Source organism: Pantherophis guttatus, chromosome 3 (assembly GCF_059756535.1).
Source record: "Pantherophis guttatus breed Tessera chromosome 3, ASM5975653v1, whole genome shotgun sequence".
NCBI lineage: Eukaryota > Metazoa > Chordata > Lepidosauria > Squamata > Colubridae > Pantherophis > Pantherophis guttatus.
Genome location: NC_142065.1, coordinates 24,335,314 through 24,355,183, shown reverse-complemented (window position 1 = coordinate 24,355,183; position 19,870 = coordinate 24,335,314). Strand labels below are relative to the sequence as shown.

The following is a 19,870-nucleotide window of genomic DNA, read 5'->3' as shown; positions in this document are numbered from 1 at the left end:
GTTAAGCAAATCACTGTGGTTGTTGAGAAAACCACAAGGCTATTTAACAAACCACATGAACATTAAGCCAATCCAGCAAATGCAGCAGGTGTTTTTGGTCATTGTCTGCCAGAAAACAGCAAAGTAAAAAAAAAAGGCAAATCACATTCACATGATGGCAAGGCACCGCAATTGGCCATAAATGTGAGTCGGCAATCACGTTTCCAAAATGCAATCGTGTAATTGCAGGGGGAGGTGCAACAATTGTAACTTCAACAGGTTATACATAGCTTTTTTAAAAGTCTGTCATAACTTTAAATAGTCATTAAGGGATCAGTCATTAAGTGAGGACTGCAGGTAGTTGATTGAGTCATCCAAGATATTCACAAAGGACTAAAGACATGAACTCAGGACTGAAAATGTCTCTGGGCCTTTTCCTACTTGTAACTAACCTTGGCACAAACTCTTGTAATATTTCTGTTTTGCCATGACCCTATGGCATTGCCATAATCTCTTTTTATATAGTTTTTACACTGTATTCAATATATTTATATGTAAACAATAAAAATATATCTATAAAAAGGACATTGCCATAATCTCATTGCCAGCCCTTGCCTGAGACAGATCATCAGTATTTTAAAAAAGTTTTTTTCCCTACTTATATCCACCTACAGCCCAAAGCCTATCCCGGGAGCAGCCTAAAGAGGTGTAAATCTGTTTACAAATTGCCTTGAAAGGAAGTCAGATGCCTTGCAGTGACTGGGAGCAGAGCAACAGAGGCAGAATAGGAATTGGCCAATTTCATGCTGGTGGGCAGGTCATATAAGGATCACTCCTTCCTAGCAAACTGTACCTGTCAGAACAGATTTATTACACACTTACCAAAGTCAACATCTAGAGACCCTGTTGTCTTCTGCCCCTCTAAGACTGACAGAATTGAGAAAAGTGCAAGCGAACAGTTATGCATTTTGTACTGTTTAGGTAATTGAAATCTAATCTCTTTATGGCAGCAGACTTTAATGTTCCTTTATTTGCACAGATCAAACTGTTCTGCTTTGGAGATCCCCTTGTTGGAAGAAATGTTCATCTGGGTTCAGTTCCAAGTGGGGAGAAAGACACTGGAAACATGGAAACTGCTTGGAAAGATGGTTTTAATGGTGGACAGGATCACATGCCTTGAAGATCTTGGGTGAAGAAAAAAAAGGGAAGAGATGCTAAGAGTGCCTGAGTTTTATACCCTCTCTGGGTTTTTGAATTTGAGCTTGTATTCTGATTGGTTGTCAGACTCCCATGGGGCCCTGCAGGGGTAACTTTGTAGGTTGTGTTTTTGAGTCCCAAGCTTGGTTGATCCTTGCTGGGGGAGGATGTAAAGAAAGGGCTTTGGAATTCCTATTATGGCTCTGCCTGAAGGAGATAGATCGGTGTTATGTAGAATAGACTGGCCCAGGCCTTAATGGTCCATTAACAAAGGTAGGGGGGCTGACTTTCTGCCTCCCTTTTTAGGGGAAATATTCTGCCCTTTTAATATTTCCTAAAATATCTCATTTTCCTAGGAGAGGGGTAGGTGCTAGCTTCCTATACCCTAAAAAGGCCAACAAGCAATCTTCATTAGCCTAGCACATTTTAGATGTGTTGGAACTACATCTAGGAATGTAGTTCCATCATTCATTCATTCATTCATTCATTCATTCAATTTCTAGAGCTGTCCACCTCTATCAATGACTTTCAGTGGCTTACAGTTCCAAAAGTTATAGTGCCCAGTTGGAGAAGATTGCCATAAATAAAAGCAGACATTCACAGTGACTAGTTGAGGAACAGGCATCTTATACTTGAGGCTATCAACAGAAATTTGGCAACAGAGACACATTGATAGCAGAGCTATTACTGTTCTCCTAGGGCAAGGTGAACAAACAAACAGGGAAAATACCTATTCAGCTGGACTGAAACATTGATCTTAAGATACTGTAGTCTCCTCCTGTTGATGCTTAGGAAAAGAAGTATAAGTGCTTAGAAAGCAAAGGTTATATTTATGAGCAGCTAACTTCCCTGAACAGCTTATGGCAGAGACCTATAAATACTTTTGCTTATGCAGACAGTGAAAGAGAAGTGTAGGGCATAATAGCTGTTCCTAATATTGATGCATTGAGATGCCACAGCAAAATATTCTTCTCCTCCTCCTCCGCCACCACCACCACTCAGTTTCTGAAATAGTTTGGCCACTACTTAAGAAAAGAAAATACATAACCTTTTCCAAAATATAACAGAATTTTAAATATAACAGAAAGAGGCAACTGATTTGCTTCATCACTTTGATCAAATTATCTTTGAATCAAATCTTCAAACTGAATATTTGCACAGACCTAATGTGGTTAGTTCACTCGGCTCTTCCAGATGTTCACTGTTGATGGGCACCTTCAAATTTCCAAATGCTTTCCCTTTTTCTCATTTTTCATAGCACACTGAATTTGGGACAGTGAATTTAATACAGATACAGTATATATGTGTTTATTTATTTATTTTTATTTTATTTATGTAATTTATATGCCGCCCTTCTCCCGAAGGACACAGGGCAGCTTACAAAGAAACATTCAACAATTCAAAAATTACATAAACATTAAAATCCAATTAAAATTAATTAAAATTATTTCAATGTAAAAATCCCCCAACGAATCAGCCCATCTGATGAAAGAGCCACGTCTTCAGTTTGCGGCGGAAGGAGGGGAGGTCCAGGGCTGTCCTAAGCCCAGTGGGCAACCCGTTCCAGAGGGTATTAAATAACAGATGCATTAAAACAAAGGACTATGCCCATCTTAATATGAAAGCTTTTTCGTAATAACTTTAAAGGATGATCAGACTTTAGTGGAAGAGAAATAAGTAACAGTAGGTGAAAGTTTCTAACACCTAATTCTTTAGCAGTGGCACTAACTAAAGTGAGTTTATGCAATTTTATGCTCAAACCACCAACTCTGTTTGGGCTTGTTGATGTGATGGGTTTTGGGCCTGGCATGAACCACTCTCAAAGGCCGAGATGATTTTGAATCTTGGATTCCTTTATCCAGCATCACAGTCCTGTGCATAATTTTAGCAATGGAACTCCAATTATCCTGTAATCCTTGAAAGCAGTCGCAATAGAACATGATTTACATGACTTGTCAGTTTATATATTGCTAATCTGTAGCCGAATTCAGTTTTGTTTCTAACGTCTGTACCATGTTGTTGGGTTGGTTTGTTTTCACTTTGGGTGCATTCTTATTTTTCTTTCTCCACCTTCTACAAAAAGGAGTGTTATTCGAAACCTTGCACATAAAATGGAACAGTAAAATAACCACAAAAATACATATTCACTCACATACCAACAAATTATATTTTTAAACCATACTACCAACCATTTCATAGCCTCGTTGCCCCTACCCTTCCCCCCACACCCTGTTTCAATGAACTCTATGTCCTTCAAAACCCAGAGAGAGCTTTGTATAAAATTGCCTGAAATCACTGATAATATAATTTCCTTGCTTTAAAAGCAAGGAAAGAAACTGAGGAGAAAAAAAACAGTTTATTTGTGCAAGAAAATTAAATTGTTGCATTTGACAAACAAAAGCTGGTGGAATCAATAGCTAAGCAGAGAACAGTATTAAATGTCCACATAGCAAATGGAAAAACTATTTTTCAAAAAAAAAAAAGCTTTTGAAAACGGGCAGACATCACACTTCAACTGAATTTTTCAAAGAATGGAAAACAAAGCTGAACAACTATTCATTCATTTACTGAAGCATTCAGTAGGCAAAAAGCCACAGAAACATCAACATTCCTTTTCCATATTCCGATGAGACAAAAGGCTGCTTCCAAAGGCTGCTTTATTTTCCTTCACAACTGACTTGGGGTTGAAGATGAAGTCGCTTAACCAGTTTTTCACCATGGCATAATTTATTTATTTTATTTATTTGTTGAGTACATATTAGATAATATATAATGTAAGTATAAGCATGAATTGAATACATAAAATAATAATAATAATAATAATAATAATAATAATAATAATAATAATAATAATAATAATAATAATAATAATAATAATAATTTTATTTATATACCGCCCTCCTCCCGAAGGACTCGGGGTGGTGTACAGCCAATTAAAAACATAAATATACAATATCATAGTTAAAATTAATTAAAATCATTAAATAGTTTTGGCTGAATTTTAAAACCAAAAGTTAAAACCCGATTTAAAATCATTCAATTAGACAGCCCCGCCTGTCGGAACAGTAGTGTCTTGAGGGCACAGCGAAAGACCCGGAGATCAGAGATGTTACGAATTTTCGGGGGCAATTCATTCCAAATGATTACAATTAAAGGAAACATTAGGACAGGGATGGTAGGCATGCTAGTGCGCTTATGCACACCCCTTAGGGACCTCTTAGGAATGGGGTGAAGTCAACAGTAGCCAGTTTAAGGTTAAAATTTTGGGGGTTTGGGGTTTGGGGATGAAACCACAGAGTCAGGTAGTGCATTCCAGGCATTGACCACTCTGTTGCTGAAGTTGTATTTTCTGCAATCAAGTTTGGAGCGGTTCACTTTAAGTTTGTATCTATTGTATGCTCGTGTATTGTTGTGGTTGAAGCAGAAGTAGTCATTGACAGGTAGAACAGTGTAGCAGATGATTTTATGAACTACGCTTAGGTCATACCGAAGGCGGCGTAGTTCTAAATTTTCTAAGCCCAAAATTTCAAGTCTGGAGGCATAAAGTATTTTGTTGCGAGCGGAGGATTGGACGACTCTTCTTGTGAAATATTTCTGGACACGTTCAATTGTATTAATGTCCGATATGCATTTATTTTTATTTTTATTTTTTTAATGGCTGCCTTCAAATCGGATGCTTCATGTTTTAATCAAGACATGGAAGGGTAGATTTTTCTGATGGCTACACTCACATAGCCTGCATCATTTTACCTGTATGTCAAGGATTCATGGTTTGACCATTTCTATCTGTAGCAGTTTTTAGGAAGGAGATAGCTTGTCATAAATCTTTCTGCCATTGAAAGCTATGGATGAAGTCGCTCTGTCTTTTCTAATAGCATATTTGGGCTTCGGTCTAGTTTAGTTTATGAGGCAGTTCTGCAATTCCTTGAAAAATGAAATTTACTGCAGCAACACATTTCATTTTAGGTCTATGGCTCAGCATATTACAGTCATATTCAATTTGGCACACTTCTGGTGTCTTAGAAATTCAGCTGTAGAATTCCCAGCCAATAAGGTTGGAAACGTTGGGAGTTGGATGGCATATCATTGTGTCATATTCTGTAGAGAAGTATAGAAATGGCCTTGAAAAAAGTATTGGGCAGCTGATTGTAAGAAGCAGTTTATAGCCCAAGAAAGAAGGAGGGAATGAAAAAGAAACTCAAGATCACTCTACTTTGGTTCTCTTTGGAATAGGAGTAGGAAGACAAAATCTGGCAGAATTTAAAGATGCTATTATTATACACTGCAACAATAAAATGTCTCAATAGACCTTGGTCCACTCTGTTTCCTGATCTGGCCTACTTCAAAAGGATGGCATAAGTTATTTAAATAATTTTGCTTAAATAATCAGTAGTGGACACGGATGGCCGTGGGACAGGAAAGGGACTGAGACAGAAACAAGGAATATGGCTGATTTTGAGGACAGGAATCTTTGGAGTTGGAACTGTTGGAAATTTGTTGGAAAGACTAATTTCTTGACAGTGAGAACAATTCATCAGGGGAACGACTTGCCACAAGACGTTGTGGGTGCGCCATCATTACTGGAGGTTTTTAAGAAGAGACTGGAAAGCTATTTGTCTGAAATGGTATAAGGTTTCCTGCTTGACCAGAGGGCTGCACTAGATGATCTCCAAGGTCCTTTCCAGCTATGTTATTCTGTTATCAATGTTGGGTAGGCCAGTAGTACAGGTAGTCTTTGACTTATGGCCACAACTGAGCCCAACATTTCTATTGCTAAGTGAAACATTTGTTAAGTGAATTTTACTCTGTGTTATGGCTTTTCTTGCCACATTTGTTAAGTGAATCCTGCAGTTCTTAAGTTAGTGACATAGTTGTTAAGTGAATATAGCTTCCCCATTGACTTTGCTTGTCAGAATGTCACAAAAGATGATCACATGACCCTGGGACACTGCGATTGTCATAAATATGAGCCAGTTGCCAAGCATCCAAATTTTGATCATGTGACCATGGGGATGCTGCAACAGTCGTAAATGAGAAAAACTGTCATAAGTCAGTTTTTTCAATGCCGTTATAAAGTCACTAAATGAACTATTGTAAGTTGAGGGTTACCTGTATTTCTGCGAGTGGAGAAAAGGAATCACTTGGCCCAAGTTCAATTTTAAACATAATTCTGCAAGCACTTACCTGGGAATAATTTTTATTTATTTATTTTATTTATTTAATTTGATTTGTATGCCGCCCTATCTCCATAGGACTCAGGGCGGCTCACAACAATTAAAATTAAACAGATAAAAACATATTAAAATACAAATTAAACGTATGTTAAAACTCATTAAAATAATCAAACCTCATCAGTCCAGGCTGGGCAATTTAAACAGCCATGTTTTTAGTTCACGGCAGAAAGTGCAAAGGTCAGGGGCCAACCGGAGCCCCAGGGGGAGTTGATTCCAAAGGGTGGGCGGCCCACAGAGAAAGCTCTACCTCTGGGGGCCGCCAGCCGACATTGTCTAGCCGACGGCACCCCGAGTAGGCCCTCCCTGTGAGAACGCACCAGGCGATGGGAAGCTGTTGCTGGTTGCAGATGGTCCGACAGATATCCTGGGCCTAAGCCATGTAAGGCTTTATAGGTCATCACCAGCACCTTGAATCTCACCCGGAGGGCAACCGGCAACCGATGCAAGTCGCGCAGGAGAGGTGTAACATGGGAGTATTGGGACCCTCCCATCACAACCTGTGCGGCCGCATTCTACTGAAATCTTCTCCAATTTCCTAACATGTTTTTCATTTAGAAACGTCTTTACATTTATCTCATTTTCAAAGCAGTTTTTAGCCTTACTTATCTGTTGTGAGGTGGCTGGAGGTGCTGGATGTTTTGATATTGCACACCTCTCTAAATTTCAGCAGCCTCCCGATTGCTCTCCCTGCCTAATCTGAAAAGCTCCTCATGTAGCAGCTTTCTCATGAGGATTTTTGTGCTCTCAGATCTGAAGCATTGAGCAACAAGGTCTAATAGATTCTTGGATGAGAGAGGATTTTTAACCAAGAATTTTTGTAACCTCATCTCAAGGCATTTTATTATCTGAGAGAAAAGGCCCTTCCCTTTTCAGATATTGTACTTCAGCAAATTGCATTATGTGTGGAATTTATCAACAGTAATGTTGGAATAATCCCCTATTTCATTAGTTTTAATTGCTGGACAGCATTTGTAGCATCCACAAATCTCTCAGTTCAAAGAGAGAGCAACGGGGCCCACCACTGGCATACTTGTGAGTTCACATATAATATGTGTTATACTTGCAGGTTTTTATATGTATGTGTGAATGTAAATCTGCTATAGATACAGTATATCTATTGTTTCATACAAACAGTAGAGTAATACTATACTCAACTTTGGGTTCTGAATGCCGGCAACAAAATAAAGCTGTGTTTCTAAATAAATGTTGACTCCTGGTGGCCGCCTATACTAGTCTCTGCAGTTTTCTTGCAAGATTTTTCAGCAGTGGTTTGCCATTTGCCTGTTTTCTATGGCTGAGCGGGAGTAACTGGCCCGAGGTCAACCAGCTGACTTAATACCTAAAGTAGCACTAGAATTTATGGTCTCCTGGTTTTTAGCCTGGTGCTTAACCGCTACATCAATCTGACTCTCTACTTTCTACATTAAGTGGAATGGTATTTTGTTTTGGATGTACCATATGAATAACTCATTCCTAATTCTAAACAGATGACAGCATCTAACTCGCTTGGTAAGATAAACAGATGTAGTATGTGAATGGGAGACTGCTAGAGAATCCTAGAACTGTAGCTAGAATAGGAAGTATTTTTTTAAAAAAAATTCTGGGAATAATAAACCATTTCTATATTGTCCATGATGCTAGGCATTCATGAAATCACACTATCAAATTCCATTCAAAGGAGACTTTGCTTAACTTCCTATATCACACGTTCCCTACACTATGGTTAAAAGACTGCTAACTCATGCCCTGCCTGACTTTAAAGATGCACAATGCATGATGGTGCAATCCACAACCTGAACTACATCTAGGCCAGGGGTGTCAAACTCAGGGGTGGGCCAGATTCGGCCTGCAGGGTGCTTAGATCTGGCTCACGGAGCCACCCTGGAAACAGCAAAGGAATAACCAGTGGTGAAATCTAAAATTTGTTACTACCGATTCTGTGGGTGTGGCTTGGGGGGGTAATGTGACTGGGTGGGCGTGGCCAATGTTTTTTTTTACTTTTAAAACCATTTTTTCTACAACCTCTTCGGCGAAGAGGTTGTTAAAAAATGCTTTTAAAAGCCTCTGACGATCCCAGCTGAGTCGCGTGATCATCAGAGGCTTTTTTTTTTACTTTTAAAAATATTTTTTTGGCCTAAGAGGTTGTAGAAAAAATGCTTTTAAATTTTTTTTAAAAAAGCCTCTGATGATTGCGCAGCTCAGGTGGGCATGTGGGAGGGACAGGGATTTTTGCTACTGGTTCTCCGAACAACCCGCCTCCATCGCTACCAGATCGAGCGATCCGGTCCGAATCAGAGCATTTCACCCTGGGACTAATCCATAGTGCCTCTGCCAATGAAAATGGCAGAGTTTTTGCTGGCAGAGTGCTAGCAGAACAAATTACTAGCAAAAGTGGCATTTGATCACACGAGTGATGTTGAGCTGGCCACGCCCCCCACCCACACCCCCTGGCCATGCCCCCCTCCATAAGGTCAAACACAACCCTGATGCAGCCCTCAATGAAATCGAGTTTGACACCCCTGATCTAGGCGATCCAGTTTCAAATCTCTACTGTTTCAGCCTTTACTGGATCATGAGGATAAAACAACTGTGAGCCCAGGGAGCCCCGTCTTGATCTGCAGGCTATAAATCTAATAAAGAAAGACTGTGTTCCAATGGCATAGAAGACTTAGTATTTCCAAGAATTAGCAATTACCTATGGATGTGGTGGCTCAGTGGCTAAGATGCTGAGCTTGTTGATTGAAAGGTTGGCAGTTCAGCGGTTCAAATCTCTAGTGCCGCCTAACGAGGTGAGCTCCTGATACTTGTCCCAGCTTCTGCCAACCTAGCAGTTTGAAAGCACATAAAAAATGCAAGTAGAAAAATAGGGACCACCTTTGGTGGAAGGTAACAGCATTCCATGCACCTGTGGCATTTAGTCATGCCGACCACACGACCACGGAGACGTCTTCGGACAGCGCTGGCTCTTCGGCTTTGAAACAGAGATGAGCACCGCCCCCTAGAGTTGGGAACAATTAGCACATATGTGCGAAGGGAACCTTTACCTTTTTATTGCACCAGCAGCACAAATCAGGGATGACCTGGAGAATCAGAAAAGTCAAGATGAAAGCCACAATCATGCAATGCTCTACCCCTTTTTATATATCTCAAACATATGACCCATGTTTTTTTTTAAAAAAAGCAGTGGGTTATCTAATCACAGCTGCAATTTTGACTTTTTTTAAGCCCCACCCCACCCCTCTTAAGAGTCAAAAAATATGGCTTGGTGATTCAATGCAGACAAGGTTGATCGAGACTCACCTCTTGGTCTGCTTCGCCATTATTCCATAATTATTATTATATCTTTTTCAAACTCTTCAGTTTTGTTTCTTACTCTCCTCTCATCTGTGTGAACTCCCTCTTCATTTTTACTTCCTTGCCGGCTCCATTCTGTCTGTTAGAACCCTTTTTATCTCATCCTGTGATCTCCTGTTTATGTTTACATTCTTTTCCCATTCTTCCGATTCCTGATAATTACAAAACCCCACCACTCAAATTCCTAGCTTCACATTTGTAGCATTGGAGTTATTTCTTTGCTTTTCGTAGCAAATCTCTACCAGTTTCACTGATTTCCCCATCTTTATCCCAACCCTCTGCCTTACAAAACTTTCTAAAAGAAGAAATTATAAATAGAAACATATAACATGTTAAAACAATGAGTTAAAACAGTAATGAAAACCGCTAGAAACAGAATTAAGACTTGAAAGCACAGCTGCAATATAAATATAAAGCTAATATTAAAAGCCCTGGGAGGAAAATTGTTCCTTAACACTGAAAAGATAATTAGGTAATTGTCAGGTCAGGATATTCCCAGACACTATGGAGAAGGCATGATTGTGGGCAGCACACCAGAGTTTTGCCAACATTTTGGGCACTCAGAAAAAAGTTTTGGAGTGAGCGGAAGCATCCTTTTAAATCACTTCAGCTCCAAAGTCATCAAGACTGCCTAGCTTAGTGCCAGCACCTTGAATAGGGCAACAAATGAATAGGAAACCAAGAGAGATGGATTTGCTATGTTTCTGAGCGGTGCAATTGTGCTGGAGAAGTTGCAGTAGATAGAATATTCCTTTCTTTGGCCTGACACTATTAAAACCCTCCAATAGACTGGACTTTGAATTCTGTCAGCATCTTGATCAAACACCCTCAATATTTGTTTATTTATGTAAAAGAGTCTAAACTTTTTTTATATTTTTGCATGACTCCAGATCAAATTCCAGTTGTTGTTGTTTTAAATATATATTTAGTAGTTTGGGGCTCGTGGTTATATTCAAGCAATTAATGCCATCTTCTGGTCAATGTGAAGAAAAGTCCAAACTCATTCAGAAAAAGGGATCATATTATTGTTTTAATATTCAGCCTTGGCAATAGGTAAACTTTGTTGTGTATTTTTTTTTTTAGATAGGCTTCCTATCTATTTTTTAAAGTCATAAGACAATTCCAAAATATTCTTGAAGGTGCACTGACACCTGCCCAACACACAAGATGCCTTTTGTTCCTGCACTTCATTTATTTGGCCTCCATGTGCCTCTTTCTATTTAATGCATACATTCAAAAATCAACTGATGATTCTCCATAATGATTAAAATATTTCACTATGTTCATTGTCACTGAAGTGTTGCCCTATATATATTAGAGTGTGTGTGTGTGTGTGTGTGTGTGTGTGTGTGTGTGTGTGTGTGTGTGTGTAGGGGACGTGGTGGCTCAGTGGCTAAGATGCTGAGCTTGTCGATCGAAAAGTCGGCAGTTCAGCGATTCGAATCCCTAGTGCTGCGAACGTGGTGAGCTCCCGTGACTTGTCCCAGCTTCTGCCAACCTAGCAGTTCTAAAGCACATAAAAATGCAAGTAGAAAAATAGGGACCACCTTTGGTGGGAAGGTAACAGCGTTCTGTGCACCTTTGGCATTTAGTCATCCCAGCCACATGACCACGGAGACGTCTTCAGACAGCACTGGCTCTTCGGCTTTGAAATGGAGATGAGCACCGCCACCTAGAGCCGGAAACAACTAGCACATATGTGCGAGGGGAACCTTTACTTTATATATATGTATGTGTGTGTGTGTGTGTGCATATGTATATGTATGTATATATACACACATACACATACATACATACATACATACATACATACATACATACATACATACATTCCAATAGGCCCAATTACAGAGCTTTTTGCAGCAATGAATAATGTTTCTGGATTTTTTGTTGTTGTCTTGTTATATTTCTTGCAAAGAAATAGGATGGCAGATGATGAAAGGATAATATGGTGAAATCAACATTGTTATAGATGTTATATGTAGGAAATGATAGCATGAGTGGTAGCATAGGCAAATATCAGATCTGAGTTCTCTGAGCTGCATTGGACCCCCCCACCCCCACCCCCACCCCAGTATGTCTCTCCCCAAGCGTTTCTACCTATCCCGGGGTAAGCAATTTTAAATACTCAAAGTGACATAAAGGTCCTAACCGGAAGCCCCCTGTTCAATTCTAGAGCCGACCAGAAGTCCGGTTCCCCCACCATAGAGTCTCCTCCTAGTGTGGTGTCCTTTTTCCTCTACCTATCCTAACCAAAAGCCCTATCAATTGCGGAGCTGACTGGAAACAGGGAGCTGCAGCAGAGGGCTGAAAGAGCCACATGCAGCTCCAGAGCCGTGGGTTGCTGACCCCTGACCTATCCCATAAGATCCAGGCAAAGTGTATGCAACAGGTCTTATCAGTTAAGGAATGCCATATGCCCTTTGGAGCTTCCTTCTCCTAGAGATTAGATTCAGTGGTGGGTTGCTCCTGGTTCGCACCGGTTCGTAAGAACCGGTAGTAAAAATTTGTAGTAGTTCGGAGAACCGGTAATAACATTGGCTGGCCATGCCCCTGAACCGGTCCCCGGCTCGGTCTCCGCTCGCTTACCCCGCCCACCTCATCAGAGGCTTTTTTTTTTTTTACTTTTAAAAGCATTTTTTCTACAACCTCTTTGGCCGAAAAAATGCTTTTAAAAGTTTTTTAAAAAGCCTCTGATGATTGTGCGACTCAGCTGGGATCATCAGAGGCTTTTAAAAGCATTTTTTCTGCAACCTCTTCAGCCAAAGAGGTTGTAGGGAAAAAAAGGGCTTTAAAAGCCTCTGGCGATCCCAGCTGAGTTGCCTGATCGTCAGAGGCTTCTAAAAGCATTTATTTCTGCAACCTCTTAAGGTTGTAGAAAAAAATGCTTTTAAAAGTTAAAAAAAAAAAGTTGGCCACACCCACGCAGTCACATTACTGCCCCCACCAAGCCACGCCCACAAAATAAGCCACGCCTACAGAACCAGTAGTAAAAAATTTTAGAACCCACTCCTGATTAGATTGGTCCTTTTGCAAGACCCAGAAGACACGGCTGTGTTTCAGAGCTTGGAGATTGGATAGTCAGTTAGAGCCCTTGAGATGGTTATGTTAATTGTGATTCTACCAATCTTATTTTATTATTTTAATCCTTGGTTGTGTTTTTCACCGCTATTAGCTTCCAAGAATCACCATGGTGAGATGGGCAGCCTATCAATGGAATAAAGTCAACAAATATAATTAAATTGAATATTTTTTTCCTAAGGAAGAATGGTCCTCCCGCTATGGATGAGTTTCAGCTTCCCACAGCTTCAATAGCATGTGGAGTACTGAGAGATGCTGGGAGCTTTCAGCTGCATCCAAAGGGAGGGTCATGTTTTCCTAGCTTAGCTCTGTTCAAGGTAAAACCTTTTTCTCAACCTGGTAGCCTTTTTGGTTGACTTTGTCTCCCATAATTCTTAGTCAATATATAGTTAGCTTGGGGAAAGGATGGGGGAAAGCTCATTAAGTATTGAATGCAATATTTCAGGCATACATATTGCATTAAGCCTGTGCGCTAGTGAGACTTTTCACAGCCTGAGGTTTTGTCTGTGTGGTTTGTTGCAATATTATTGATTGCTAAAGGAAAGGGCTGGATGTGTGGGGAGGAGGGGTGTCTCTGCCCATGTGATACATTTAACAATGGTAACTTCGTAGTTTGTCTACCCCAAAAGGCAGAGTTCATTGGAGTGCATTGAAACACCAGTCAACATCAATTCTGAAATCCACTCAAAGTTGGAATGAATGGAAAATACATCACATGCTAATGTTCACTACTCTCAAGTTGCACTAGCAGAGTCGGTAGCCATGATCCAGGACAAATCCTCATCCATATTTAGGTCAGGCTTTCACAAGGATTTTAAGCATGTATAATGATACTTTCAGAGGCTCAGTGGCTAAGACGCTGAGTTTGTCGATCGAAAGGTTGGCAGTTCAGTAGTTCAAATCCCTAGTGCCACGTAACGGGGTCAGCTCCCGTTAATTGTCCCAGCTTCTGCCAACCTAGCAGTTTGAAAGCACGTAAAAATGCAAGTAGAAAAATAGGGGCCACCTTTGGTGGGAAGGTAACAGCATTCTGTGAGTCTTTGGCATTTAGTCATGTCGGCCACATGACCATGGAGATGTCTTTAGACAGCACTGATTTTTCGGCTTTGAAATGGAGATGAGCACCGTCCCCTAGAATCGGGAATGACTAGCACATATGTGCGAGGGGAACCTTTACCTTTACCTTTTAATGATACTTTCAATGCATAATCATCCCTCAAACCCCTTCCATCCCCAAAACATATAGACAAAAACACAAAGCAATCACTGCAAAGGAAACCCTTTCCTAGAGACTTAAACCTGCATTCTTCTTTAGCCAGCCTTGAAACCTTCAGAGGTCTGCATTGGAGGTCAATTAAAATAAGATTGCATCTAGCAAAGAAGAACTTTGTTAACACCAGTCAAGGTGTTTTTTTAGTTGGTTTTGTCCACTTCGTATAAACTTTTTTTTGTTTGTTTGTTGGTAATCTAAGAACAGTCAGAGATGGAGCATGTCCAGATCCCTCAATAGCCAGCATTGAGGTGTCCTAGTCTTCTGGATGATCATCAGACCCAATTTTGAGGAAGTCTTGGCAGAGCCCAGGGTGTCAGAATAGTCCCAGCTGTTATTGTAACTGCTGCCATGGTGCCTGGCACCATCTTCTTCCTCTTCCTCCTCTGTGAATCTTCTCCAAAGACTGCAGTTGGGAGACTTGGCAGGAACTCCTTCACAGCAGATGGTGGCTTCTGCTCCATCTTTCTTCCACAACTTTTTCCTAACACTGGCACACACACACACATTTCAGCCTCCAACTGCTCCCACAGCTGGCTCTTCTGGTAACACCTGCCTCCTGTCGCTGGGTAGTCCATCCATGCAGAAAGAATAAAAGCATTGCTGGCTCTGCCATCATCACTGGTCCACTACCACTTCCACTGAAGTGGAACCATTGTAACCCCCATGCCTCTTCCTCTTGTTTGGCTCAACCATTTTGGGAACAATAAGCCAAAAGGTGAAGTGGTTGCTGTCTAATTAGATAACAACCCTAGCAATTGCATTTTGGTTGCAAAGTGTGCTGTCTAACAGTAATACTAATTTTTAGCCTCCCAAGCCTTTTGAAATTTATGGTTTTTAAACTTTTATCCTATTGAATATCAACTGAGCATTTTAGCTGTGCTCTGAAACATCTTTATTTATAATGTTATGCCCACTATTGTGTTTCAAATGTTGCAAGCAAAGGTATCTATGGATCTTTCATTGATTTTTATGGGTGTTCATCTTAGTGAGTTGAAGTACCAGAAGGAACCAATTCTTCAATGTTGGAAATCAGCTTTGTACACAGCACCTTTCACCATCTATAAACCAGTGGTGGGTTGCCCCCAGTTTGGACCGGTTCGCAAGAACCGGTAGTAAACCGGTGGGAGGCCCCACCCACTGACCCGGATGTCATCATCAGCGATCTGCACATGCGCAGAAGCTTTGATCGAGTGCGTGAGCGCAATCCTGTTGCAAACTGATAGTAAAGGTAAGTAGAACCCACCCCTGCTATAAACCTACTGTCCAACAGGGCAAGACATGTAAAGATAATTTCTTTTTTACAAAACTTTTCATGTCTCTATATAATAAGCCTTTACAGATATTCTGAAGGTTTTCATTACTTCCTTTCTCTCTCAGTTCACTTCTCCTTTTCTTCTGTCTTTGAACTGTGCAATGCAGGGACTTCTCTCTCCATAAGGGAGGACAGCATGCTACAAGTTTTTAGCTGTAGAAAGATTAAAGTAACGTAAGCTTTCCTACCTGCTATTTCCTAAAGAAAGCTTATCTTTATTTTTTTTTCACATGAAGCACCAGTTTCAAGAATATTTTCTTCTACAAGAGACACTCCTAAAGTGGGTTTTTTTCCTCCATGCATTCCTTCCACTGTGAACACCTCTAAAGCCTCATTGCCATTTCTTCCCTAGCTGCCAAGCAACAATGTGTCAGGTATTCAATTGTAGGTTATTTTTAATTTATCTCCCTCTCCTTCCCTAATTTCTCCCTCTTCCTCTCCTTCTCCCTCTCTGTCTTTCCCCTCTACAAGTTGGGTAGGCGTGATATACACAATGCCAATCAGAAAACTATTATTAAATAACATAAATATTTATTAATGTAACTAGAATGTATCACAGTTAAGCTTTTCGAGACCTGCTAATAATGAATGAAGGCAAATATACACGACCCAAGATAATGATTGCAGAATCCAATCTGGTTCACCTTAGTCTTCCAAGTTTTTGAACTTCTGTCTATCTCAAGTTTCCTGAGGATGGACTCCAGCATGAGTCCAAAAGCTCAGAAGACTAAATTTCTGGTACCAGTGACCAACCCAGATTGGATCCTGCAACTTGCTAATAAAATCACATTTTATTGAGTCCGGGCTGATGCAGTTCTCACTACAAGCACTTACCAATTACATGAGATGAACTAGCAAACTGTGGCCACTCCTGGTTTACTGATTAACAAATATTTTGAAGTTCCTGGGCAGCTAATATTTTTTTGCTTATTAACAATTTACAAAAATAAAATAATAAAGTTGGTGCAAAATATGTGTGTCCCAACTCAGTTAAAGCTACACTTTCTGGCTGGCTGTATACCAATGTGTGCGTGTAAAGAGATTTATTTTCACCATTCCCGTCATTTCCTCTCTCTCATTAAAAAATGGCATGAATTCCCACTTTCCTATTTTTGCATCCAAAGACCAGAAGGGAGGATTAATCTGTAATTAATTCTCCTGTCCAGATTATGTCTGATGACGCAAGTAAAGCAACCAGCCTAGTTTTCAAACTATGATTCATGTGTATTCTGTTTTAACTGCAATTCAACATATGCTGTTGGTTTGGCTGGCTTGGTTGGTTGTGCACAAGGAGCTGTTGTGTGGTTTGCCTGCCCCACAGTATGGGAGCTCTCTTTAGGGAGGCTAAGGCCTCCCCTATCCTTCCATGGATGGTCATTTTCTCAAACATTATAAGCAACTGCCATCACTGCTCACTCTGCTGAAGACCTTCAACAACTTATGGACAGTTTTAGCAAGGCCTGCCAAGACTTTGGACTAACAATCAGCCTGAAAAACACACAAGACATGGGTCAGGACGTGGATTCACCTCCCTGTATTACAATCTCTGCACAAGAACTGGAGGTCGTCCATGACTTTGTGTACCTCGGCTCAACTATCTCTGACACTCTTTCTTTAGCTACTGAGCTGAATAAACGTATTGGTAAAGCGGCCACCACATTTTCCAGACTTACAAAGAGAGTATGGCTTAATAAGAAGCTGACAGAACATACAAAGATCCAGGTCTATAGAGCCTGCGTCCTAACACACTCTTGTATGGCAGTGAGTCTTGGACCCTCTACGCACAGCAGGAGAGAAAGTTGAACACCTTTCATATGCGCTGTCTCCGATGAATTCTTGGCATCATCTGGCAGGACAAAGTTCCAAATAGCTCAGTCTTGGAACGTGCTGGAATTTCTAGCATGTATGCACTATTGAAACAATGATGTCTACGCTGGCTGGGGCATGTCGTGAGAATGGCTGATGGTTGGATTCTGAAAGATCTCCTGTATGGAGAATTAGTGCAGGGAAAGCACCTCAGAGGGAGACCACAGCTGCGATATCAGGATAACTGCAAGAGGGACCTAAAGGCCCTGGGAATGGACATTAACAACTGGGAAACCTTGACCTCCAATCGTTCAGCTTGGAGGCTAAAGATGCAGCATGGCCTTCCCCAATTCGAAGAGACACTTGTTCGGCAGGCTGAGGCAAAGAGGCAGTCCCGGAACCAGCAAAATCTGGGGGCTGGCCAGGGGACAGAATGTATCTGCCCTCAGTGTGGAAGGGATTGCCACTCTCGAATTGGCCTTTTTTAGTCACACTAGATGCTGTTTTAGGACCTCTTTCCAGAGCACAATACCATAGTCTCTTGAGACTGAAGGATGCCAATGGATAAGCAACTGTCACTTCAACCTGGGCAAGAGATTCATCACCGCAGTATGAGCAACCCCATTATTTCTGAGGGCAACAATATTATTAAGATGTGTCAACAAAGCCACAAGAGATCTGAATGTTGTACTTGCAGGACCCAATACTTAGATCCTTAAAGCCGATTGTAAAGATTTCTCTTCAGAAACTCTTTACAAAGCAGCGATGAAATAATGGAAAACAGCATGTGTTGCCATGCGGGCTGCCCTCATTCCACTCCCGTCACGCCATTATCTTGCCAATAATTGGTTTTTTTTTTTTTTTAATCTTGGCATCCTGATAGATCTGGCAGGGTAGCAGTTGTGAACAAGTCAACACGTTCCAGGGATGAGTCATCGAGCAAAGCTGGCACTGTGAAATAACTCAGGATAGATCAACATCTGATACATCCAACACTTTCCTGCAGAAGTTTATTGAATCAAGCTGTGAGAACTTTTCACAGTTGAAAAACATTTGCAAGCTTTCTCTTGCTTGCTTTCTGTTCTTATTTGTGCATGGAGAATGAGACTGACACAGCAAATAGCTTGTAATGGCTGGAAAATTAAAACCCACCATATACATATATATATATATAAACAGTTGCAGAAGCCATTGCATGAAACTAATGAAATTATCATTTTCTCCTTTCAGTGGCCACAGTGAGCTTTTATAAGTTTAATTGGCATATAATAAATTCATTATAGCAGCTACTTGTAATTTTTTTTAAAAAAAAAAAACCCTCCATATTTTGAAGAATTTGTAGAGAATATTTATTCAAATCCAATATACCACTTCCATCCTATCAAAAAAAAAAAGAGGTAAAGGTGGCAGTTGCAACTGTGCAAATTGAAACTCCTCACTTTTTTTCATGGGCATTGCACATGTGACACACACATACAGATGGTGTGTAGCTTCAATCAGGGAATTACTGGGAATTGGGCAGTAGGTAATTAAAGTTTTTTTAGGTCGTGAGCCATTGAGAGTGTATACATGTTATAAATACACTCAATAAATGTTTCACCCTTGGAATATATTATGAACTAACCCTTTGTGGCTTATTTAATAATCCATGTTTATTGGTGATATGCGTTTGCACCTTGTGCTTTGATATGGCCTGTAGGCTAATCAATAAAGCTATTGTATCAATAATCCATGATTAAGCACACCATAGATCAGTGTAATAAAAATTTGTTTCTATTCCCTCACTTGTACATATACACTAAACTTAGTATTAAAGTAAATGCTTAACCTAGCACTAATCTAGAACTTTTCTGCTGTAGAAACTGCGATTATTCATTTAGAAGATGTTTTCATTTTATCCAGATTCAACAATGTTAATTGCCTGGTAATTTTAAGTATGAGAAGAATCTACCTTATCTCTGGAATAACACTCCTGTGTTCACATTACATATTATATCCAACAAACTAAACCATATTATGGCTTAGGTATGTACAAAAGCTAACAATCCAATCCTCCTTCAAATCACATTAAACCAGCTATTCTGGAGTGATCCATTAATCCTCCAAATTAGAAGTTGTTTGTGGCGATTGCGGTGTTCTGCACATGCCTAACAAGGCTGTTTTGTTTGAAAAACTACATGACAGACAGCTTGGTAGGTCTGAAGAAGGAATAGAACATTCCAGAATTCTCACTGTTGGAACATTCCAAATGTTGCACCTCCAGAACATTTGGTTTTGCACATTCTGATAATGGCTTAACACAATAGGCTACTTAGCATGCTAAAAGATGCCGGGTTTTCATCACGTTCAATCACAAAATACCCAGTTTTTTAGCCTAGGACAGTAATGGCTAACCTTTTTGCCATCGCGTGCAAAAAGTGGGGGGCGCATGGGGAGGTCGCCCACGTGTGTGCCCACAACCATAATTCAATCTGCACCCCCCCCCGCTTTTAGCACATGATGGCCTAGTGGGCCCGGTAGGCCTGTTTTTCACCCACCCCAGGCTCCAGAGGCTTTCTAGGAGCCCGGAGAGGGCAAAAACGGCCTTCTGCACCCCCCTGGAGGCTCTCCGGAGACCAGAAACAGCCCATTTCC

At 40.5% G+C, this 19,870-nt stretch overlaps 1 long non-coding RNA gene across 1 annotated transcript; it reads right to left on the bottom strand.

Moving 5' to 3' along the window:
• Nucleotides 1-2,574: 2,574 nt before the first annotated feature.
• On the bottom strand, nucleotides 2,575-9,931 carry LOC148114518 (uncharacterized). The gene is made up of 4 exons (XR_015732985.1): nucleotides 9,711-9,931; nucleotides 9,455-9,490; nucleotides 9,106-9,234; nucleotides 2,575-3,249 (listed from the first exon to the last, which is right to left on the bottom strand). It is a non-coding gene; the product is annotated as an uncharacterized LOC148114518 (long non-coding RNA).
• Nucleotides 9,932-19,870: the final 9,939 nt, after the last annotated feature.